We start from the raw sequence: 25,712 nt of genomic DNA on the forward strand, positions 1-25,712 counted from the left end.
CTTAAAGTAATTATCGACGGGTTTAGTTAGTGCAATTGTTTTCTTTTATTTTGACTGTGGTAGGGGAGGGGGAGAGCTGGGGGACTCAGTGTAACTTGATAAGACCAATTATAGATTATAAAGATAATAATTAATTATCCCATTCCGTTCAGCGAATTTGAATTTCGACCGGGGGTGAGAATTTTTGATCGTTTTTGAGCAGTCGATTTTTAATAGTTTATATCGATTTCTTAAAAATGACTAATCAAAAAGATTAGAAAAAGGTCGTCTGCTCACCTCGTTTTGTTCAACGAGTTCCGAAAAAGAGTTGATGTTAACTGTTAAGTTATTTATATTGATAACTATGGGGAACCAAAACGATCACTTTGTTTGGAAACGTGGTTGCCCAAAAAATAGCACAAAAAAATTAAATTTCAAAAATGTTCGTGGTCATCGTGTGAACTCTGGTCGTGGCTCTGGCTCTTCATATAGAGTAGCTTAATGCACACTCTGGACATGCTTTTTAGCAGGTGAATAATTAGCAAAGAATACAAATGGAATAATTATGGAAGCTTAAGTAGAAGAGAAACCTGTTGCAAATCTGTGAAATGTCAGTTCTTGACTAACATTTATTATGATGTATGGTTATCTGTCGAGATGCATGGCAGTATGTTTGCATTATGTAACCTTTTCCCTTGTGCAGATTTCAGGCCAGTGCCAGCCATCATGTTTCACAACATGTCTCCACAACATGTGCAAGTTTTGCTTGTGCTGTCATCAGCATCAATCTCAGTATCATCGCTTGGGTAATGCATTTCGTTACTTCTATTACTGTGACCTGTTAGATATTGAAATTATTCATGACTTGTATTTATGCAGTGCATTACATGGACTCCTTAAATTCTCCTGTTTATTATCAATTAGGCTTTGCCCACTGTCTAATTTTCAACTTTTCCTTACATGCTCAATGTTTCTGTAAATCTTTTTCGTAACCCATTTTGTATTTTTTATTTAGATAAACAGCATCCCACTCAATCTGAGAAACTACTGATGTCGATCGAGTTTCGGATCTCTTCTTCGACTGGGTGTATTCACGAGGACCCTTGTTTTTCCTATCCTGCCTATTGGACTCAACTTTTCTGGGATTGGAGCACTTGTGGATGCCTGGCCGTATTTCCCAGGCATAAAGGTAGGACAAATATCCATTCTCCATTCTTCCTTTTTGACTATTTGGTGGCGGTGATTAAAACTCGTGTAGAGTACGGAGTACGGTTATTCCTCAGCTAGGCGGTTGACTGGAACTGTTTTCTCTCGCCGTTTTCGTTCACTCAGTCAGGTTTCACTCAATCACTTATTTGTAGAACGACTTCAGATCAGGCTTGTTTTGCACCTCACAACTTTGTGTGTGTGGGTAAACAATCAAATTCAAAAATATTTGAACCTTTAAACACTTTATGCAAAGTGCAAAGCTTTGAAATTTTATGACCCCAAGAGGGACCTGCCGCCACACCGGCAACTCCTCGTTATGGGAATCTGGTAAGAGGGACACAACACATCCAAATTGAACACCGTCTCTTTTCTCTTTTGTTTTTGCTTGTTGTTGTTATTGACTTCGCCTCTTTTGTTCCTCTCAGACGTGGACAGGACTATGTGTGACTATATGAAGATTCTCTCACAGATTCTCTTTTTTCTTTTCAACTTGGGCCGGGATTTGTGTTTTTGTTTTAAGTGTTTGTGGCGATACGCGGGATAAAAGCGGAGCCACAAAATGCGACGGTGGCGGCGGTAGATGGGCGATAAACGTGAAATGGGCGACACATCGATCGCCAATCGAAAAATGTTTCCAATCGTTTTAGGGAGGTGACGTTACGCGCCGATTTTTCCACGAGCTCCAGCCCAACACAACAATGCCGATGGGTTCTACAATCGCAAGCGTCTTGAGCAAGTGGCCCTTTTTATTATTATCATTATTTCCCCCCCAAGACAACAACAGCCAGCACACAACCAACCCACGCGTTTGTACTACAAAGTGGGTACTAGCCAAACAGACACAAGTTGCCTCTCTCTCTCTCTCTCTTCAGATACATAGTGCCAGGGAAATACAGCACGCATGATAACAAGAAGAAACGGTCAAGTCTTCTGAAGGGTGGAGGATTTTTTTTTTCCAAGGGAAAAATAAAAGAAAATGGAGTTTCGAATTTCTAGGTCGATGTGGAGACTTTTTTTTTATTTTGGGGTCTGTGTCTTGTATTTCTTCTTCTTATTTCTTGATGACCTCCATTTTACTTTTTAAAAGATTCCGATTCTATTTAGCGATGCGACCAGCTCTCTCTTCTCCGGATTTCGTTTTGGAGCGTTGTAGACTGTGGATGTTGTTTCTTGTAATCGAGCGAGACGGGCAGAGGGACTTTCTGTCTGTCCGGCGTCCATTCAACGGGAACCGACTCGTCGACTTCCGAACTGGGAAACGGGCGAGTCGAAGGAAACATTCCGTATAAATTGGCTGTTACGCACAGTTTGGGATTGATAAGATTTGCCATTTCCAGTCACGTCGTCTTTTGTCGTTGTACAAACGGAATTAGGGACTCTCTTCTAGCTAGCTGTACATCCTTGTCACACACACACACACAAAACGTGACCAAATCTTACTGCAAGGCGAAGTGTTGACTCGCTCAATCGAGGAAAGAAGATTTTAAAATAAAAGAAGGAAGAATAGATATTTTAAATGTGATGATGCAGTTGCACCGACCGTCTAAACTTTGGCCTGGCGTCAGACGGACTGTCACCGTTGCTGTTTTTCTGAATGTTTGAAATGTTGCCAATGAATTTTGCACGACGATCGGTTCGTTCTTTTTTTTTTCTTCTTCTTCTTCTTTTTATTCTTTTCAATCGACAGCAAATGGAAAAATCGGTATTCAGTAAGAGACATTTTATGCCCTTTTTTGGCCAGCAGAAAGATTAATTCATTTCGACTAGCGCTTTTCCTATACAACCCGGACCCGTGGAGGCCGAGAAAGTTGCGTCTAGTCTCTCACGAGCTGGCCAGCACCAGAATACTAACAAACATTATATACGAGAGTCAGAGAAACAGAAGGAGAAAAAAAGAGATTGAAAAAGAATGATGGGAAACGGAGGGAAAAGAACGGCCGGTGCTGCTGCGTGAGCCTGGAAAAAGAAAAGGGTCTGCTGCTGCTGGAACTGTGCGTTGGGGAGGAGGAGGACGTCTGTTTCTTTTCACCTCATCCCAAGTTTCGGTTAGAAGAAACTCTTTTTCAGACATTAGTCGCTTCTTTCCCCCCTTCTTTTTTTATTGAAATTCCCATTGCGTTCGTGTCGCTGTTCTGCTTCTTCTTCTTCTTCTTGGCCAGCACTTGACTCCGAAAGGCCTTTTTTTTACTTCTTTCGTCTCTCCGTAACAAGAAGTTGTGTAACCAACTCTCCACACAAGTCTCGAAAATATATTACGTGTCGCTTGAGGCCAGGCCACCCTTTACTAGGCGACTCCCATGAATATTCTTGTTCTCTTCGTCGTTTCCCTTGATTCATTTTTATCTCTTTTCCACGTCCGCTAATTCGTCCGCTGCCGCCGCCACCGCCACCGCCGTGTACAGAAGCACCGGCACACACCGTTGCCCACACACGGAGCCAGCTCCCAAACGCAGCAGCAGTCGGGAATACCTGCGAACGCTGGAAAAAAAAAGAAAAAACCTTTAACCGCGTTTTCCCTTTTTATTATCATTATTTTTTTCCCCCCCAACGAAGCCGCATTGTATATATATCCCGGACGGGACCGGTCGGAAAGACGGTCCTCATCTTGTCAGTCTTTTGTCTACTACTATTAGGTATTCACCTTCTTCTTCACTTTTTTTTTATTATTTTATTTTCTGTCTATCTACTTCTCCTCCTTCTCTCCTGCTCGTCAAATTATTTATATGAATAACGTAAAAATAAAATAAGGCTACGCGATGCAGCAGATTTAATGAAGGCGCCCTCGCCGTCTTCTTTCATATTTTACGATCGTTTTTACAGCGCCATTTCATTCGTCTATGCACAGCCATATGCTGATTTTCGGGACGTAGAAAGAAAGCCCAGAAAGGATGAGCAACAGTATAGACATTCGACTCTTGTGTGTTTCATTTGTAAAAAAAAGTACGACAAGGGAACGGAAACGTCTATAGATAATTTCTAAACCCCATCATTTTCTCTGCTTTTGTTTCGCTCTTTTATTTGCTTTTCTTCGAGGCAAATTAAAACAACAAACGTACATTAAATGAATACACACATGTATGCGTAGCTGTTTCATTACAACTGCTATACGAGCTGCAATCATAAAAAAACGACGCGGAATAAAATATTTGAAAAATAAAAAAGGGGGAAACGTCTACCACAGTTCTTCTAGAGAGAAGAGCGCAAACAGCTGAAAGTCTCTGCCGCCCAGCGCGCGCACGCCAAGTCGTTGGGATATTTGAGAGCTCTCCGTCTATTTTTTTTTTCTTTCTTTTTTTGTTGGCTGTGGACTTGTTCTTCTTCTTCTTGTCTGTTACTTCTTCCACCATATATTTGAAATCTCCTGGCATCTTTCAACGCCAACTGCATCTGCTAATCTGCAAAGCAGCGAAAAAATTGGGAGAGACGCAGACAGAACAGTTGGCCGAACACAGCGGGAGTGTAGTAGATAGAGACTCTCTACAGTATAATATAACATGTTGACTTTTCTGGTGCCCCTCTTTTGGCAGTTTGCACGACCGAAAACGTCAGCTCGACAGCTGATCGATTTGCCAAAATAACGCAACCGACATTTCTCCCCCTCGGGCGCCAATGACGTTTTTATTGTGGCGTTTTGTGGCGTGTTAGTTTTGTTTTGTTTTGTTTTTGTTTTGTTTCCCTTTTTGACTTTTTGGCCTCAGTCCGTCCGTTCGGTCCCCTACATTTTCTTGACGGCTAACTGTTGTTCGCCAATTTGTCGAGGGAGAAAAGGGAGAGCAAGTGACGTCTCTCTCTCTCTCCTGGTGTGAAACATCTCCGCGGCTGGACCATCCAGCAGCAGCAGCACTCAGCCGACTGTGTGCGGCAATTTGTCAGTTGTGTTGACACTGGGCAGACAAAACAGAGTGGTGGACCTGGTTGGCCAAACTATCGAGCAGTCCGGCGCCTCATTTGAGGTCCATTGATCACATTGAAGTGAAATTATGTTTGACCTTTCAAGTCTCTGATAGGCGACAGCAGCACCTGTGTCGTCTGTCTGCTGGTCCCTTTTATTTATTTGGTTTTTTTCTCTTGTTTTTTAAGAAAAGAGAAAAAGAAAATAAACGGCGGGGGGTTCAGGAAAACAAAGACATGGACGATGAATTTGCTTAGTCACTTGGTCGCCTCTGAAGATTTTTGTATTTTTTGTATTTTTTTTTTGTCTTCCACTTTTTGGCTTTTCATCTTGTCTCTCCACTTTTCCACCGCATACTATTTTTTTTTTATCCCGTGGACTTTTACTTTGAATCAACAAAACAAGACGCCGAAATCCAAAGATGGCAGCTGCGTGACGCAATTAAAAAATCCCTTTTTTTTCTCTCTCTTGGTCGTCGCTTGATTCGACAGTTTCCATTCAACGGCCAACACAATAAGGAAAGCGAATCAGCCGAAAATAGGCCGCCTCCTCCTGTATCAACATTTGGATTTCGCCTTGCCCACAAAAATAACATCATTTATGGATATCTCTGAATATAACAGGTGAACCGTGCAATCGGTTTCTCCTTATAAAAAAAATGATTCTTCTAGCAACTTGAGACTTCTAGGACTTTTTATTTTTATAATAAGATTCGGTCATTTCAAATTCACCGCCACTGTCTCGCCTGCTATTCTCTTTTGTCGTCTGAAAAAAGAAGAAGAAAGCATTTGGCGAATGGGGGAGGTTCAGCGACCGAACCTTTTGAAAGTCATCTAAGATGTAGAAACTTGCGTCACATAGACTAGATTTTGTTTTTTCGTTTCGAGTCCTATTTATTATTCAACGGCTGCTTGGAGGATCAGACTTCTTTTTGTCCTGTGGAGTTGTTTTGATTACGTACTGCGCGCGTTCTTGGCCAGCGTGGGGGTTGTGTAATGTACGGCGCGCACCAAATGGCGACAGCATAGCAACTAGAGAAAACACATTGCGATCATACTCGAGGTTCATCGGCGAGCAAACTGTCGGCGCACGGCAACTATTCGATGATTATCCAGCCAGCATAGAGAAAAAGGAGCGGACACAATGGAACGGATAAAAAGAAGAAAAAAGAGGATTGACCACAGCCATCAGTTTGGCAATAATAAGGAGACGAATAAAATTATATTGTGAGGCCCGTGACGTATCTCAGCCAGCAAAAAGCTCCGTCGTCGTGCGCTTTTCTTTTCTTCAAACCAAAATCGTATCGCAGGCGACAATCTTAGCCGTGGGATTTGGGAGAGCCAGTTCTCTCTCTCTCTCTCTCTCAAAACGAGTGGATGTGTGTGTGTGTGTGTGTGTGTATATAGTTGGTTATTCTGGTCGCGTTTCCCAACGGCTAGCGTGAGTCAACAAACAAGCGGTCGCTCTGCGTTTAGATTCCCGGTGAAAAAGAGCAAATGCTGATGCCTGCCATTTCCTTTTTTTCTTTCTTCTTCTATGCGCTTCTATCCGATATTGTTGTCAGCAATTGTGCGATTGTCATTCGGCGGCGGCGTGCTGTCCACAATCACGTCGAATGGTCCAATCTTTTTGCTCGTTAAGGTGAGACGGTTATTGTGTGTTAGCCGTATTTAAAAAATGTAGACTACTACACTATAGTGCTGACTAATAGTAGCACGAGAAAGAGAGAGAGAAGAGACAAAATCGCCAGTGACGGACAGGTTTTTTTCTTTCCTTTTCTTTTGGCGACAAGACGAGTGACAAGACAAGGAGCTCTTTGAAGTCATCGGAGCCGCTCGCTTGGCTCAGGAGTTGTCCACTGCTTTTTGTGTTGTTGTTGGCCCGTTGTTATTTGCGGTGTGACCTTCATCATGAAAATAACGCCCGCATAAAATTATAATCTATTACGGTATTTCTCTTTGATTGTTTTTTTGTCCTTTTCCCTGTTGTTCCTCGGCTGCTGTAGTTGACTGCGAGGTGGTATTTAGTTCGGCTGAGGGCCTAGCACAATCTAATGTTCTATGCAGGTCAATAAGCCAGCCAGCACACACACATCATCTTCGGAAAAAAAAGGAAAGACAAACCGGCTAGAATTTCAAAACAGAAGAATAACAAGACAAACAAGAGCCGAAATTAGAGACGCAAAAGATGAAAGCCAATGAAATTCTATAGGCCGAACAGAGAGATGATGATGACATGACTACTTTCTGGGGGGGGGGGGGGAAGAAAAGAAAGAAAGAAAAAAAGGACTGCGCTGTTTTTGTTATTTGCTTATTTTCTCTGCCGTCGCCGATTTGTCGCGCCGTTCGGTCCGTTTCCTGGTAAAATGGAGAAGAAAATAAAAAAGGAAAAGTTGTATTTTTCCAATGAAAGGAATTTTGATTCGACTGGCCGCGGGAGAAAGCTTCGCCAACGAGCGGACGCGCATATATACTCCCTGATGGCCTTTTATCGGGGCAGTCGAGACTCTCTCTCGAGAGAGAAGCTGAGCAACGGATTTTTCGTCGTCGTACCTCCTTCCAGTGTTATCGACTCCCATGGATGGCTCGTACAAGCCAAAGCACTTTAGACGGCTCCTCCAGTCCGACTTGTCTCTCATTCGGATGAGGGTCACCAGCACTCTGGACACGAGTGCTGAAGACATTCAAAAAGGGACTTGGGTCATATCCGATTGGGTTTTGTTTTTTGTTTTTTCTTCTTTTTCTTTTTCGCTTATGACATTACAACATCGACTATTTTTTGGAGGCTGCCTGATGTGATGTTGGTGGGCGCAATGAAGACATATACAGGAAGGAGGAGAGCGCCGGGCGGTGTATTTATAAACACCGGGGGGAATAGGAGATGCGAGGGAGTTTTTGTGCTCGCTGCTCTACTTCCTCTTGCTCCTCTGTGTACTTCTTTCGCTCCGGCACAACTCTCTCGCTCTCTCGCACTGATGGCTAACAATAAACAAATTACAGCCCATCAGTGTGTGCAGCTTCTCTCGACCCTTTCTCGTCCGTGAAAAACAATCCTTCATGTCTGTGCGCTCGTTCGCGTCCGCTGTGTGTACGCCACCCGACAATTCTCTCCCACCGGGGGGACAAATGTTCTATCCTCCTTTTATTTTCTACGCACAATCAAATTCGATTCTATTTCTCTTTCTCTCTCTTTACGCCATCTTGAATTCCCACGCACACGGAGAGAGAAATGGACGAGATTTATAGACGCGCGCAAGTGACTGGAATGAGTTCGAAATTCCATCGATTATAATCAGCCCGGCGCGCATCGACACGCTGATTTCGTTCGCGCAATCTCATTTTTTTTTTTGTTCTTCTTTTTCTTCTTCTTTTGAGTTGTTGTTTCTTAACGCGGAACCACCGGTAACAAACATCCAGCAGAGAGAGAGAGAGAGAAATGATGAGAAAGGCAATTAAAAATCGATTGAGCGCCGCATTTTGAATGTTGGCTGATGACGGGTCTTGCGCTGCACAGGCAACTGGTGTGGCGGTTAACTGCCCTCTGATGGTAAACAAAACTCTTTGTGCCATCGTTATACGCATCAACATCATCTGCTGTGTGTGTGTGTGTTTATACACACAAAGCAACGGGCCAAGCTGCCTACAATCTCCCAGTCTAAATAAAAACCTGCCCAGCCGAGTTTTGCTCACGACCCTGCAAAAAAACAAAACAACCCACGTACCGATCACCGGGTTATCCAACCCAACTTTTTTTGGTTTTTGTGTGTGGGTTTGGTTGTTATTTTAATGTAAAAAATTAACGTGAACAAACAGTTCGAGGGAAAAAAAACAACTTGGACTGATCTTCGCCAGGTTCTCATTTCCTACTTCTCGCCGCCAGGCATTTTTATATAACAACCGTGAACAACAACATGCGTAGAGGATATGACGACTTTCGCGTGAGTTGATGGCCAAAAATGAAATGAAGGAAGCAGCAGTAGCAGCAGCAGCTCGTTTCGTGTAGTAGTAATACTGTGGCGCCTCGACGTCGCGATAGATTTTGAACGCTACCAAGCTCAAAAATTTATTTCGATGCTGCCACTGTGGCAGTGCAGCTAACACTTCAATCACTCCCACTGCCCACCCACTCTCTCTCTCTCTCTCAGTTCCGAACTCATTTCGTCGTCGTCCCAGGCTCTCCTCCAAGCTGCCCCCGCCGCGCGTTCTTTCACTTTATTTTTATTTTTATTTATTTCGGTCGGCTGCGTCATTTTGTCACACAAATTCTATTTACTGTTACGATTATGATTATTGTCCTTGTTATGAACTTCGGAACTGAACATTCCTTATAGTAGTCGAGGGGGGGAGCGTCAAGGAGTTAGACGCCATCTACCGTGAGCGGAATTTAAAAATCTACAAGACTTCCAGTTTGCACGATTGTTTTTTTTTTTTGGCGATGTTATTTTTTGTTTCCTGCGGAAATTCGAGTAGCGGAAACATCGGCAATTGGGCGCTTTCATGTCATACAAGCGGAAGAAGTCAAATGGCAAAGGAAGAATGGCCGTCCTCATTCTGGATGTGTTCCAGCTTGGTCGATTTTTGGAGAAGAAGAGACGAATGTTGCCGCTGCGAAGATTATTTTTGAGTTGTGTACAACACAAGGCGGACGCAACACACAAGACAGAAATCCCCGCTGGAAATGATAATAGAAGTTGATAGAAAATAGGCGTGTCGGGGATGATATAAAGTGGGAGGACGACGAAAACAAGTCAATGTTTTTGACTTCTTTTTCTTTTATTTCTTTTTCTTCTTTTCTTTCATTTTCTTAATTTCTTCTTTTCGCTGCTTTGAAATCTTCCGTGTCGGTTCTGGCCTTCTCGGTCCGATGGAGCGTTGGACGCCGGTAAACAACGTTAAAGCACACGATCGTCTTTTGCTTTCCTCCCTCCCTGTACAGTTTTGTGTTAGGGGTGGAAGAAAGAAAAAACCTAAAAATAAACCGATCCGCTTTTGCAGGACCGTCGGCGTCGCTGAACTCTCCCACTAGCACGTCCAGCCTCGAAAAATAACAAAACGAAAAACACCCCAAAAAAAAGTCCAAATCAAAAAGTTCCGCCAAGGCACGAAATCTCCTCGCTGAGCTTTTACGGTCAACTTGGACCCGGAGACCGGAGAGAACTTCTTTTTTTTTCAAACTTGTTTGAATCATTGGACACGTTCTGCTTTAAAACGAATCTAATAAGGAAGCCCAAACTGAATCGCCATATGTCCCTTACTACTGTAAATAATAACGTACGAAAGTAATAACCTACCGTAGCTCTCGTGTGCACACGCTCCAACCCTTTTTTCTTTTTTTAATAACATGCAAACAGATCCGCATGGACTTTTTGAATGATTCTCTCCGGCGGCGACGTCTCACGGCCGCGACCCTAATGTCAAAATTTATAGATTTTAATATATACTGTAATGGTGATGTGAATGTATACCCGACGAACCTATATAGCGAGCCTATTTATGTGACTACATCTTATGCGTATATTTGAATAAAATGATGCAACGCTGACAAGGACGGACGGACGGACAGACGGACGCCAGCAGAACGCGTATGTAGACAAATACAAAAAAAGAAAATGTGGAGGGAAAGAAGAAAAAAAAAAGGAAAATTCTTTCGTCAGAAGCATTCACAATCCACATGAAAATGTTGTGGTATGGCATCACATCTTTTTTGGATGGTGGAGAGGGAAAAAAAAGCGATGAGAATGCCAACGATTTCTCCGAGCTAGGAAGAAGAAAAACAGGAAAAAATAAAAACGAAAAGGGGGAAATATTTCTAATATCGACGCTATTTTAGACGAACCGACCGCGAGTATTTATAAGGTTTCGAATTACTCGAAAGATTTCACTGTACTGCAGTCCTCTCTCTCTATCGCAGTTCCATCGGCAACAAACTAGTAGAATCTTTCTCTCCTAGATAGGTTCCTTCTTTGCCTTGCACCTTTGGCATTCCTGGAGACGGGATCATCAAACGATCCAGTTTGGATCTTTTCTTCTTTTTGTGTTGCCGGAATTCCTTTAAAAAACGGCGAGAATGAAAAGAGTGCGATAGCTGCAACCCAACAGAGAAATAATAAGGTTTCCCCCAGTTTCTTTCTCGAGTGTCGGCCTAGATTTGAATGTAGTGAACGAGGCTGATGTACAAGGAAGAGTTCCAAGCCAAAAAATGTTCACCACGTGAATGGATGTGGACGTCGAGAGACGCGGTATCGAATGACACACACACACACACATACACACACAAGAGAGAGAGAAAACGCGCAAGACATTTTGGAAAGTGTGTAAGCTCCGCTGCATCCATCGCTGTGACACACGGATCCATCATGCGCCATAGATATGCACGGCGCACACACACACACACACACACACTCGCCTCTATATACGTAGGATGTATGCACATAAATATATTTATACATCACACATGCGCTGCATAAGTATGTGTACAAAACATGTACTGCAATAGACAGGCGGATAGTCGGTCGCCGGTCCGCCGCGTAGAGGTCTACGAAGATGGATCTGACTGCCCAGCATCAACGGCCCAGTGTGTGCAGTGGGTACGCGGCCGAAATGATGAATGCACAACCCGACCGTGTGATAAATCGACGGTGGGAGCAACAAAAAAAAAAGAAAAAAGTTAAAAAAGAAGAGACGTCGTCGTCTAATCCCCCGAGCGCGCGATTGTTTATGTCAATCCGAGTTGCAGCTATAGGCGGCCATGTTTCGCGCGTTCGACGGTTATTTATAGTCATCCGCGTCTATACAATAACCGCTGTGTTCATCTTTCTTCTTCGTAAAATCTCTTGCTCACTTGTTATTCTGGTTTGATTCAGGGGAATTATTTAAGGCGCAATGTTATTATTATTAGAACGGGTCTTGGGGTTTTTGGGCGCTGGGAAATCCGAAACCGCGGGATGTTACGACATGACGAGGCCAAACAGACGAGGGGAACATACGGACCACAGAAACACACACATCCAAATGCGAGCTGGGGCTATAAAGAGAGACGACACTTAACAAACCTGTATTGTTCCGAATGTGTATTCAGTCTGTTTTCTGTTGTGTGCCTTAATAAAAAACAAAAAAAATACGTTGAGAGACAGCAACGGAGGGGGTTATAGATTTCTCAATTGCTCTAGTCCAGGGAATAATGTAAAATGCAACCCGATCCTTTTGGTCATACGGTCCGACGCCCAGTTGAATGTGTTTTCTGTGTGGCCGTTGAACCCCAAGAAACAGGATTTATTCCGGTCTAGGTCTATATGGTTCTGGTCATATATTTATACACAGGAGAACTTTATGGTTGACGACTCAATATTTTTCTTGTTTTTTTTTTCTTCTCTCGAATGACTTTATCTGCTGTTTTTGGTTCGAGATCTTAACTTGGGAAGAGGAGAGTGGCAAGGCAATTTCAGTGGTCTGTGATATGGGCAAGGGCTTGTCTAAATAACCTCTGTGTGTGTGTGATTCCACCAGCACCACCTTGACGTCGTTGGCGTTTGTTGATGTTAACACAAGCAAATAGAATAACAAAACGCGGACTCGCTCAGCGTGAGCCTCTCGCTGGCTTATATATTTTTAGACAACTTTTTCTCGCTCCTTTCGACTCGAATTGAGTAGATTCTGTCTTTGGCTCTCTTCTCTATGCCAGATGAAAACGCTGGTCATTCAGCATCTGCCTTGAAATTGTTTTTTTTTCTCCCCCACTCGATTGAGAAAACCCAAAATGATCCGGAACACAACAGACAGTTCACTAGATAACTGAACTCGTTCGTTCGTGTTTTCTCTCGATTTGAATGTCCAAGAGACTTGTGGGACTGTGTACATTATAAGGTTGGCTCGACTGCTCAGGATATGGAGTGTGTTGCTGAACTGTGGACGTGTCGGCCAGCACCGATGCGTTCCGTTGTTTACACGCAGGCGAAGACAGCGGGGATTCTCTTACACGCGGCTAGCATCTAGAGCTGCTGTTGTACACCCCACCCGAAAAAAGCTTATAGCGTGTTGTGGTGGTTCTCTTTCCTTTCCAGGGCCCAGCAGCAGCAGCAGCAGCAGCATCCTTGTTACCGAGTGCAACACATAGATCGGGTGTTTGCATGGCCGTATTGCTGCTGGGGCTGTGGTTTTTTTAACCCCCAGTCGGAACGGACAGCACCAGCACACACACACACACATGTTTGTGCCGAGCGCCGGAACGATAAGACTTGCTGCGCCAAGTTTGACTCGGCACCGTCCCTCAAACTTGTGTGTTTATTGTTTCATGGCCTGGGCGCTTTATAACGTCCTATATAGTCTCTCCTCTTTCTTTTCTTGGCTTATATTATTACCTCCTTTTTTCTCCCAATATGAACTCGAAGCCGTGTGTTTATTCCAGCGGCCCCGATAGAGGCGACTGTATATAACACCGAATGTCTTTCGTCCCCTTTCTGGCCCCATTTTCTTCTTTTTTTCTTAAAAAACAAATTTCCTTTCGTGTTTGGTTTTTTTGCCCCCGTGTGTTTGTGTGTGTTCGCTCTCGTTTCCTCCTCACACAATATATAGCGTGTTTATAGCGGAGCCACCCACCTTGCAAGCTTTCGCATCCCAGCGTATGTATTAGAGCAGAGCAAAGTTGTGTACAAGTATATAATTGAGACGAAAATTGCTGAGCTTGTCTGTCAGTATATACGTGCTGTATACAAGACGCACAAGAAATAACAAAAAACTTTTATTTCTTTTTTATCCGCCCTCCATTATTCGTTATACGTAACGACGTGATGCGTGTGAATCGAGCAGCCCTGCAGCTGACAACTTGCAGTTCACCGAGACAAGTGTCTCTATCCGGCCGGACGGGTTCGGGGGCCTTCGCTCACGTAAATCAAATTGGGAAATTATTATTAGAATTTCGACTCTCCAGTTCTCATTTTGCTCCAGGTATAGCCATTATTTCAAATCCCGATTTTTTTAAATAATCCATTTGCCCTTATTTCTCTTCCATGGAATTCTTTTTTTTTTTTTTTGTCTTGTCGTGATTCTCCAGAGGCCTCTTTCGGAATGTGATTGCTCACCTAAACACATAATGAAAATCACTAAGCAATTTTTTTAAAAAGCTAGCGTGTTTCAGCGACGATGCTGCGGTGGCTCTGGTGTTGATCCACCAGGATTGCAGATTGGGCTCGTTTGTGAGTTTGGCTTTGCAATGGCGACGTGCCAACGTTGATTTCTTGGATGTAGGAGTGAGGTTTGACTGATGGCAAGATGATGAATCTTTTCTTTTGATCCTATTAGTCGTCTGATCCTGTTAGTCGTCAAATGGAAAAATCCTTTTGATTTTTTTTTAAGTGAATGACGAGTGCATAAAAGGCCTGGGCTTGGGGTTCTATCGGTGGTGACCGATCGGAATGTTTAAGAGTGAATGGACCATGGTGTGTATAGAATTGCACTTGGGAACGGGTTTATTCATTCTTCATTCTCATTTCTTGTAAACAGGAAGAAAGACACTTCTCATCTTTATTTATTCTTCTTTCCGTGTAAGATTAATCCATCATCTGTTCTTGTGCGTTTTGTTTACACCGATCGGATTGTGGTGGTGCCATCTCAAAAGGGAAACGAAATATTTATATGTAGAGCAGCATTTGAATAGAAAGAATAAGAGATGAAGAAAATGTTGGGGAACGCAGGAAAGAAGAAGAACTAGAGCCGCAGATATGGACGCGGACACGCGCTCCGCTACGGCCAAGCCGACCCAGAACGAATGGATTGGATTGTTCAACTGATTAGAGAGTCGATTTTTATCTTAACTGGAACTGACAGCCACCCATTTCTTTACGATGGTTAGAACAGCAGGAGGGGAAGAAAAAAAAATTCCATTTCATTTTTTTCTTTTCTTTTTCTTTTTCAGAAAACCAAATAAAGCAAAACAAATACTCTTGTATAATCCTTTGAAGGGAACGCGCAGTGCTCGGCAGCAGTGACGGTTGAATTTGTGGTGGCTGCTGCTGGTGTGGCGTCATCTGGACAGGTCAGCATATAGTCTCTCGGTTGGTTTGTTTGTTCCGTCTGAATAGAAAAGTCAGGCAAGTGTCGGAGCACATAGAAAAGCAAATCAAATGAAGTGCAGCATGACGAGAAAAAGGATGCGCTTCCACAAAAATATAGAAGAGTCGAATAGTTTTTATTTTTTTCTGCCGAGGACCCAACAGCAGCAGCAGCAGCACTGGAAAATGACTTGCAGTTGCTTTTTAGACATCGACGATAGATTTTTGGAAAGAAAACAAAAACGGCGCAATTTCTCTCTCTCTCTGGAGCACAAAATCAGAGACGGGAAGATAAAGAGAAAAAACCTAATTTGCATTTGTACGATTTCACGTCCATGACCGATGCATTTAGAGGTTTCGACCATGTACAGGTATCGTTTGGGTTTCCGTTCACAGCCGCCGACCCGATGCCATCGAGTCTTTGATCAACAGGTTAGAGCTTCTTTTGTAGATGCCGGACAAATGTTCGGCGTAACTCTTTTAAAGAACTTCTTCTTCTTCGACTGTCGTTGCTTTGCACAATCTCTAAATGGACATACAACAACAACAACAGCATTCTTAGAAAAAGAAGGATCGAGGAACGCCTCCATTTCATTTCGAACCGAAATTCGGTTGCAATCGTGACGCCAGACAACAATTCGTACAAAACAAAGAAAAGGACAAACAAAAAGTGAAAAGAAATACGAGGCATAGCCAACAAATTACAGAAGCAGAACATACTGGAAGAAGAATTCCGTTACGGGTTCAGCTGTTTTCTCTCATCATCTGTTTTCTTTTTTTGCCAATCACACTTCTTGCCAAGTTTGCCAAACGCAACCCCAGTCGTCGCCACCGTGGTCCCCCCCAGCGGGGCTGGGGGTCAAAAAGTTGAGAAACGATCAAATGTCTGCGGGTTCATCAGCTGTTTCAGCGCAGCAGTTTATGTTTTCTTCTTATTCATTCTGCCCACCGAAAAGAAAACAGAATAAGACGCCGTTGTTCATTTTCCTTTTCTTTTTTTCCCCGTAAGAGTTTGCACCATCCGTCATTTTATGTGACACCGTCAAAAAATAACCAAAGTCGTCGACAAGGTCTTACATTGTATCTCCTTTGTATGATAATCATCCACAGTGGTGTATATTCGTAGAAAAACAAGAGAGAACCCGTTGCACTGCAGATCTATGCGCAGACTGTTACACAAAAAAAGGGAAAAAAGAAACGTCCAAAAACAGAGCCATGGAAAATATAAAAGAGCGCAGAGGTGTATAGAGAGACTCCTGAAGGACTTGTCATTCTCTTAACGACAGAGAGAGAGAGAGAGTCAAAACTCAGAAAAGTGTAAATATACATATGGGACAGCGGCTGTGTAGAAGCGAGACAGGAGGACTCCAGGTAGCCTATAAGTCCAGACTTCTACTCTTTTAGGAGATAAGGTGGTGGAGAGTGACAGAAGCGAAGATAGGAGAGCGCGTATGGCAGTTTTCCATCGTGACGCAAGTCCCCGATAGAGAGGGAATATAAGGCAGGCGAGCGATGTTATAAAGAGACGAGAAGAGAGAAAGAAGAAAAAAGATGCAGGAGATAAACAAACTGAAAGGCAGCGAGAAAGAAAACGACAAGAAACAGACGCCATCCGACGAGTTTCCTGTCGTTTCTCTCATCAGATTTTTCTGTGTTGGTCTCCTCACCGACCTGTATCAGGTGCTCAGATGAGATCTTCCACTCTTGATTTTGTCCGATTCTTGACAAAGAATCTGTCGGACGACATGACGGACGGAAGCGGACTCAATTTCGTTTGTCCAGCGAATGGCGAAAACGCGCCAGCACAAATAGCAACAGGCGCAGGAAGAAGAGAGGGGAGACTCCAAGGGGGGAAAAAATAGCTCCTCCAGTTCCATCTCTGGAAATCTGACTCTTTTATCTTTCCTTTTTCCTTCTTTTTTTTCTTTTTCGCTCGCTTTTTCTTTTATTTTCTGCAACCACATGCCTGTTACTTATTTTCGGCTTAACATCGAGTTTCGTGGGGTCTTGTGCGACACCAACTGCGTTCTCTTCCATTCGTTTTTAGCGTAAGGACAAATTCCTTGTTTACTGTATAATAATCCACGAGTTATGTCTGAATTCATCGACACATATGACTCGGCAGCGACTCGGTTTTGGCCGTCCTCGAAATCCTCGAGAAGACTAGGGGTTGAAAAAAAAAGTTTTACTTGTCAACGACTGCTGAAGGGGATGACTGCTGTTATTCTTATAGTGTCCCGCGTTTGAATAGCGCGCTTACAACGAGCACTAGAAAGTTATGGCTACATGTTTCCTTGTGTATGAGCGACAAACAGCGGCGCGTGCGGCGTCATCGTCCGTCGTTTCCCGCAGTCATCCTCTTCGTAACCTTTCAAACAAAAAACACTTGACAACAAACCAACAGCAAGTACAGAAACCAGTTTGAAGTTTGTTTGACAATTGTTTTTTTTTTTTTTTTTTTTTTTTACTGGAAAAATCCAACTTAATCCTGTACTACAAGGACAACATACGTACGCGGGTAAATTGCGAGATGTGAAATTAGATTTAGGCTTACACCGATAGATGGTAGAGATAAATATTTAGTTCCCGTGTCAGAAGCCATCTGTTATGTGTTGCTAGATCTGGCGAGCGACCCCACATCTTGTGAAAACGAAATCTAAAACCGCGATAAGAAGAAAGATGACAACAGGTTCGGTGAATAGCCATGGCAACCAAAGGGTTATCTTTCTCTCTATTCTCTCTATTCTCTCTTTTCGACTATGTATATACATGTACATAATACTGATGGTTTTGAAGTCGACCAGATCGTTCGTCTTAATCTTTTCTACTGACACTTGCAACTGTCATTTCTGTGTGAACCCTTGATCGTTCCTTGTCACTCGAGGATTCCTTTGCTATGACAGATTTCACGAAAACAATAACAAGAGAATGGATAGGTACGTATCGAACTAGACGCTCACTACGTCTATCAATATAGTGAATCATTTGCATATGTCGGTTTTCCGAGTGTTAATCAGTGTCGACTAGTGTAGCAATCGAAACGAACGGCTCCAACGAGGACCGGTTACTATCCTTATCTGTCGATGAAGAAGACGGTCGAAAAGAGACGGCCCAGTTGATCAGGTTTCTGTTTGTTTCATTTTTGGTTCGACTTCATTCAAAAGATTCTGATTAGAATATCTCGCAGCCATTCAAACGATCTTACAAGGCATTGGTTCTCCCCACAGAAAGGTGTACTGCTTGCTGTCGTTGCGTATCTTGTGCTTGACGGTGATAGAGTGCTTCGCCATCTACGACGAATCAATCAGTTCCTTCTTTTCGGGATCCGGCGGCGGAGTTGTCATCTTCATGATCTGGTTAATTCAGTTCATTCTATCGGGTTACACATCGCTATCGGACCGTTTGGGACCGGACAAGCCGTCCAATCAGAAACGATTCATCGCCTTAAACGTCATGGAAGGTCTGGTTTGTGCCGGAGCCGCTTCCAATCTTTACCACTCAAACAGCGTAACATTTAATAAATGGATTATCATACTTTCGTGAATGATAAACCCATCACTCATCTGCATTACTTTTGATCCTGATTGCAGATTCAGCTCGTCGATGTTTTGCTGCTGAATGGTTCGTTGGGAATCTTCCACTCGGGTCACGCGCTCTTCTTCATGAATCCCTGGTTGCTCTACCACGGACTTTACGGCGTCGTTTACGCTGCGCTGAGCGTCGGTATTCCAATTTTGTTGGCGTTCAATTTGAACTCGTCATACGCAGCTTCCGGTAGCGATCTGTCAGTCGAAGATGATCCATCGGCCAGGAGCACCGATTGGAAGTCTATTTCGTGGGTTGAAATCGCTTGCCTCGGTTGGCTGTGCTGTTTGTGGTATTCGCTAGAGACGCACGCCGTCGTCACCAAGAGGCATCGCTTCCGCTTTGAGCGACACCAGGACTGTTTTTTCGTCATGTTGTGTTTCGCTTACGCCGATGTTTGGAATGTTTTCGCCAAGTTCAGGTTATTCTTCGTGACGAAATCGAGTGAAACGGAGGCCCAGACGGACCAAGAAGAGTAGCGAGCGACACCCCGCCGTGCGGACGCTGAACGGCAACTTGCTGGCTGACTTGCGACTCTTTTCATCCGCGTCGCTTTGTCTTCCCGTCTGGATTCTTCAAATGGTTTCTTTGCCCTTACGACGCTGTGTACTAATAATGCACGCTCTCACTAAAAACACACCGGAAGGAACTCGCACGTGATCCAGGATCGGAAATCGATCAACCAGCAGTCGGAACTCGTGCCGTTTCCCATTTCCCGACAATTCGAAATATGCCCAGTCTTAGCACCGAGCATTCCAGGACCCCGGAGCCATTAATCAAGGCGTTCTTTTCTATTTTAGCTCATTATCTCTGACTATACAAGTATAGATGTATTCTCTTCTAGTTGGATAAGGTTTATGTTGGCTTACTAACAATCTATAGGGATTCCAGGGCTTTTTGCCTAATAATGTCGAACAGCATCGATCCGATACTGAAATCGAGTTTTACCTTCATGCCAAATGCATTTGTGAGCATCGTGAGTTTACTTTGGGTTTTTCTTTATCATCCATCTCTTGGGTCGATTAAAATTAGTAAAGTGCGATTTAAAAACAGATTTTTCTTGAGATTTATGTAATTTTTCCGCGTGAAAATTCGGGAGTGAACTTTAGATGCGCTCTCTAGTTCTCAAGCTTTTGTGAGTAGTGAACGAATGCTCCATCTAGCGAGGGAATTTATGTTTGCTTGGTCGATGGTTTCGGTTCAACAACTGAAATGCGGGAAAATCCACCTAGCATAGCATGTAAAGTAACAAACCAAAAATATTTCGTGTACCGTTTCGTTTTGATTTTTGTTTGCAATTGTAAAGAGTAGTTCACTGTTCAACGGTTAGTGATAGACGCAAGAATAGTGAAGAGGCTGATTGTTAAGTGTGGCAGTCATTGTTGGCAAAAAAACCCTGCGGAAACAAAACATAAGAAATCGACCATTTTCTAAAATCTGACATTCTCGTTACGAACGAAACCATTTGAAATTTACACTGTTCAGACCACCGGAAGTTTCTGAACTTCCAAGACGAGGGAATGGCTATTTAAGGAACACTAATATTGGCTATTTGCGTAAAAGTTGAGTGTCTGTTCAAATCTGTGTTGTAATCGTCGGTTTTACAACTAAGGGAAATGTGAATAGCGATTAGTGTTTTACACCTTTGGTATTGCCGCGTTATTCATTTATAAATAATTCTCGCGGTCCGCTGGTTATATAAGCTGAAGGAAACGCCAGTACGCGCACTTCTTTGCACGACAGTTCTTGACCTGACGGATACTGGAACTCAGATAACAGGTATACTCGACAACAGCTTCATAATCTTCCAATTTTCAGTTGTCAACTTTCCGTGAAGTAAATTATTAATGTTATTTATATGTAACCTCCTTTCAGGCATGATGGTGAATAAGATGTTACTGTCGATAAATTATCTATCGACTTTCATGTTGGTTATCTTGATTTTGAGCAGCTCTGTTGCATCACATCCTGCAATATCTGAAACTCCATCTGATAAAACGGAAAATAACAATTCGGACAAGGAGACTTCCCCTGAAGGTTCGCAAGATTCTTCATGATTAAAAATTCCATAATCCATTAATATTTTCTCTTTTTTTTTATTGCGGTGACTGAAGCACCTGTATCCAACAGAGCATACACTTCTTCGACAAATTCCAACAACTTGGTCAACAGTTGGAGGAACCTACTGCCGAGTCATTTTGGGGAATTCTTCGAGGTCTTCGTCTTTTTCATGGAACTGAAATGGCACTACGAAATTGAAGAGGCCATAGCGGCAGTCGGATCAAGGATCAATGACGATCATTATCCCAAAGAGATCGATGCTACCAAGTCAATCAGTGTTGAAGCTGAAGATGTCGATGACAAAGTTATTGAACATTTTCTCGATCGAACAAATTATCTGAAATATTATTTGAACGCCATGGCACCAGTATATTACGGCTACCGTAGGAAGTCTGAAATATCGCGATCGTAAAATCTCGTTTTCCATCCTACGCCAAAATACTTACAGTTTTGCACATGAATTTTAATTTATTTCATGCTATTAATTGTGGTTGGCTTGCGTTATTCTTGATGCTACTGACAATTATTGTAATTTCAAATATATGGGAGAATAAGAATATACATATGGAAACTGGGGTTCATGTGGGTTGAATGGCATCATATGAAACGTGTCAATAAAATGACTACGTGTAATACGTGTAATACTTCCCGTGCTTATAAATAGTTAGGGATCGGATAAAGGAAATACGGAACATAATGTATATTGTGTTCTTCCAGTCCAGCAGTGGTTGCCGTGTTTCTCCATTTCCGCTATAGGTCTGATAACAATCAAAACGGTGATTTTGCATTAGCGTTAAGGATTGTTTGATAGTTGCGAGATTCGAAAAGTATTTGGAATAAGAAAACGGGGAAGAAACAAGATCATTTAGTTTTTTTTTTTTTGGGGGGGGGGGGAAATGATCAGGTAAATCTTCTGGTTGCTGGTGGAATTCTCAAATTCGGCTTAAAATAAAGCAAGTGCTGTGTTCGAATTCGCTACGGAATTACCTTTAAGTTGATTAAATTAAAGCAAGGTAAAAGCAAGGGTAAAAGTATAGGGCGCCAACGGTTTCCTGCCACCCCTCCATTATGGTGGGCGTTGTTTTTTCCTTGTGTAATAAAGAAAAGGTAATCGCGAAGGTCGGCAAAAAAGAAAAAATTTTGGAAAGGGAATAGAAAAGAGAAAAGTAAAATCAAATTTTGAAAACAAATCACCCCAGTTGTCTCGTGGTCTAGTGCGTGCAGCGGTGCAAGTGTATCTCTCCAAAAAGCATATATGACATTTGAAAATTGTGTTTTCGAGTTTCGACTATTCGTAAATTATTACCTTTTGAATTGTGCCAGTGTTTTTAAATTGTGGTAGTAAAATCAGTGAATACATTTTTACACTGCTCACTTGTATGTTGGGTGGAGCGTGTAAACAGTCGGGTGAACTGAGTTCATTATACCATGGACGGAGGATGTACAACTGCAAATCAAGCTTGAACTTCGCGGACATCTGTGCTGGGATCAATTTTCCTTTTCGGTAAGTCGTGATTAATGTAATTTATCCAATTGAGCAGAACTCACTGTTGAATCCCCTTAGGAAAAATTGCTAACTTGAATTTGAGGTCTACTTTAACCCACTTCCACCTTACATTTTGATGCACAGAATTCTGACCTTACGGTATGAATGATGCTATTTCCGATTTTGGTAATCTGTTGCGATTTACTGGCTACTGTAGTCTTAAAAAGCTAATTTTTAACCCAACGTCCGCTTCTAGAGTTACTGTTTGAATTTCTGGAAATCCAATAAGGAGTGAAAATTATGTCTTGTCACCCAAAATTGGTTTTGACGAATGGTACGGAAATCATATGCATTCACACAAGCGTGTTTTTTTCGCATTCCGTTATTGCGTCATTCCACCACGTCCTGTTAATCCTGTTAATCTGTTAATGATTCTGTCAAAAACGGGTATTCATTTTCGTTTTTCGAGTAGAAGACTTTCTTACCCGATTCGGTCGTCGTTTCGTTTTGTGGTGTTGTTCGATTTTATTCACCGGACGACTATTAGTAAAATTTCTGATCTTGCAGGAATCTCGACTTCCGAAAATTTTTATTGAATTTAATAATACCAAGAAACCAAAAGAGAAGTGAATTGCAGCCTATTCGGCATCATGCAGTTTTATAAGTAAATTCCAATGCTCATAATTTGTATATCATGATGTAAAAAAGGAACTATAGGCATACCATAAAAAATATAATTTAATAAATTCAAATTGCTCCGCTTCTATCTATAATTGCTATTTGAGAAACCGCGCTTTTATTTGGGATTTGTGAAACTGTGTAAAAATATAATAGATGGCAGTTTTTATTTCATCTTCCTTAAAGTAGATGGTGCCACCCTCAAAATCGAGAATAAAATCGAACTCGATATTTTGTTTCATTTCTTTGAGGTTTTGAGGTCCATCCGGTGTATTTGATCCGCTGTAAGGAGTACCGAGTACCCATTATTCACTCCTTAGCGTGGTAAAATTCGTTTTGTTTGAAATCGTTTAGATTTGAATTGCAATTGCACACCAAAAATTTCTGTTGACGTTTATGTTACCATACTTTTACTGCCATTAACAGCTAGTATAATTTACTGTAGCAACATTTATCGGTATTAAATCTTGGCGCATATTTCAATTCTGCTTTCTTTTTCAAGCTAGCCCTTGTAATTCCAACATTCGCTGGTTGGTTACATAATGTTCGACAGCGGGTAAAAGTCACCTCAATAGTTCCACACTTCCGTCTTTCGTTGGTGTGTTCAATATAAAGTCTTATTAGTGCCAATACCGACTAGCTATTGATAAAAAAATGCATGACAATAAGGCACTTATAATATATGACTTTTAATGTTCATTGTTATTGTGTATACCTTTCTCGTTTATCAATGAAAATATTCAGTCAATGTTGAAAATAATCCAGGGAAAAAATCTTCTTAGATGAGTGAATTGAATTTTTATTGGCGCTTACCAAACTTAATCAGTTTATGTTTGGATTTCCAAATTTGGGCGACGTAACTGGGAACGAATATTTTCAAGATCTTGATTGAAGCATCTTTCCTTTGAGACCTGAAATCTGGGAGATTTAAAAATCCTTCTGAGTAGTACGTAAAAACAGCGTGAAATTCCAAAGCGGATGCACAATTTCAAATTTTAAACTGGTTAGTTTGAACTTTTCGAGTCTGGGCATCTTAAGGAAAGATCTACAAGCATTTTCTTTTTCCTGTTGGAATATTGAACCTTCTTGACCATTTCACCTTTTTGGGTGGGGTTCCATCACATTTTTTGGCCTTGTACCTAATGACATTAAAAGACCGGTTTGAATCAGATCTTATTTATTGGAATAAAAGAAGAAGAATGTTACAATGATTGGCGGGGTTTTTGTTATGTACAATTAAGGATCTTGCTTTTATGGCTGGACTTGGAAACTACTTGGACGGTTATTGATTACCTGGTTTTCGGCAAACCTAAATTCCACCTTCGGGATCCGCATCCTCATTAAAATTGAAATGTGATCTCTTGTATGTTAATTGTGTCCTTAAATGGCCTAATCCAGTACCTTGTTTTCAAATCAGGACTTGCATTAATTATTATGTATAAGGAAGAAGAGCATAAATTATATTTTCTTAACTGATTATTTTTTAAATGTGATTGCGCTGGTTGTGTAATTGTAAAATTAACAACAGTAGATTAAACAGAATGAATGGAAGATTAAATTGTGGTGAAGTACAACTGACGAAGCTACCTATTGATGAAGTAGTTACGTAACGCATAATTATATAAATATTGGTGTACAACAAACCAAAACCTGATATTGTAACCCATTGGTTCTGTAATAAATTTAAAGGATGTTCAACGAATTTCAAAAACAAAGAAAAAACGCTTGCGAAAACTGTAAATTCCATTCATAGTTGTTTAGTCCCCGTCACACCAGAAATATCGGCCTCATTGAACTGTAGTTCTCGATAGAAATAAAAAAAATAAAAAAGACTGGACTGGTATGACTAGTGATAAGAGAGTCCAGATACCTGTAGTTATACGGCATGTTCGGTAATGATGACCGCGTCTATTATATACTATATTTCCATTTGGAAGATTTCTCTCCTAGTTTTCCTTCATTTTTTGTCAATGGATCTATTTTAGAAAACGGAGTATTTTTTCGTAATCAAGACGAGATCCCGTTATTTCAGCTAACAGACTGTATATCTGACAGAACTAGAATGGTCGAGGTTTTATACATTAAAGCTGTGTCAAATGTAATGAAGATAAACATTGTAACTGATGGTTAGGTTTAACTTAAAATTGAATGTATTGTTATTTTCATACGCTTCTTGTCAGTGTCAATCATCATTCCAACTTTTTTTAAAAAAAGGTTTCAACATTGTTTTCAATTGAATTATTTATGCGTGGGTTCGAAGTTTTTTTTTCCCCATGAATCTCGTGAAAATTGGAGGTAGGCTAGACTGGTTTGTCTCCAATTCGAGACATGTGTGATTTGTTTTTTCTTTTTGGAATAAAATTAAGGGATATATTTGTAAATCCTAGTTCCACGCAAATCATTGACCTTTTTTAAAAAATTCTTTGACGACTAAAAACCTGAAATTGGTCTTCATGTCTCATTCGTGTCAGACTCACAAGAAGAAAATCCGACACGGGTTTTTGGAGCTCGCTTCGCTCCAGACACTGGCACGGAAGATAAAATTCGTGAAAAACTAGAACGCGGAAAAAGTTTACAAGCTCAGGGGTTCTTTTTTTTCTTAAAGTCAAATAATACGGCGCGTGAGCAATCACTGAGTATCACGAACGTTTTAGTTTATTTTTGTTTTCATTGATTGCGTTCTCACACCAATGCGGATGGTTATCAGATTCAGGGATTAAGTCGTCAAGGCAAATTAAGTGTCCGCGCAAGTGATTTGACATGTCTTGGTAATTACA

General features: G+C 41.8%; 2 long non-coding RNA genes across 4 annotated transcripts; both read left to right on the forward strand.

The window, feature by feature from the left end:
* The first annotated feature begins 307 nt into the window (after positions 1 to 307).
* On the forward strand, positions 308 to 21,347 carry LOC124188266. Of its 3 annotated transcripts, XR_006872259.1 has the most exons (7): positions 308 to 509; positions 683 to 785; positions 995 to 1,168; positions 18,353 to 18,632; positions 18,716 to 20,489; positions 20,586 to 20,747; positions 20,825 to 21,347. It is a non-coding gene; the product is annotated as an uncharacterized LOC124188266 (long non-coding RNA). The 3 variants fall into 3 exon arrangements; XR_006872261.1 differs by lacking the exons at positions 308 to 509; positions 683 to 785; positions 995 to 1,168 and adding exons at positions 14,117 to 18,061; positions 18,158 to 18,248; XR_006872260.1 differs by lacking the exons at positions 308 to 509; positions 683 to 785; positions 995 to 1,168 and adding an exon at positions 14,117 to 18,248.
* A 562-nt stretch (positions 21,348 to 21,909) lies between these two features.
* Positions 21,910 to 23,009, forward strand: LOC124188267. The gene is made up of 2 exons (XR_006872262.1): positions 21,910 to 22,275; positions 22,825 to 23,009. It is a non-coding gene; the product is annotated as an uncharacterized LOC124188267 (long non-coding RNA).
* Positions 23,010 to 25,712: the final 2,703 nt, after the last annotated feature.

The sequence above is a fragment of the Daphnia pulex genome, chromosome 2 (genome assembly GCF_021134715.1).
Source record: "Daphnia pulex isolate KAP4 chromosome 2, ASM2113471v1".
NCBI classification, from domain to species: domain Eukaryota; kingdom Metazoa; phylum Arthropoda; class Branchiopoda; order Diplostraca; family Daphniidae; genus Daphnia; species Daphnia pulex.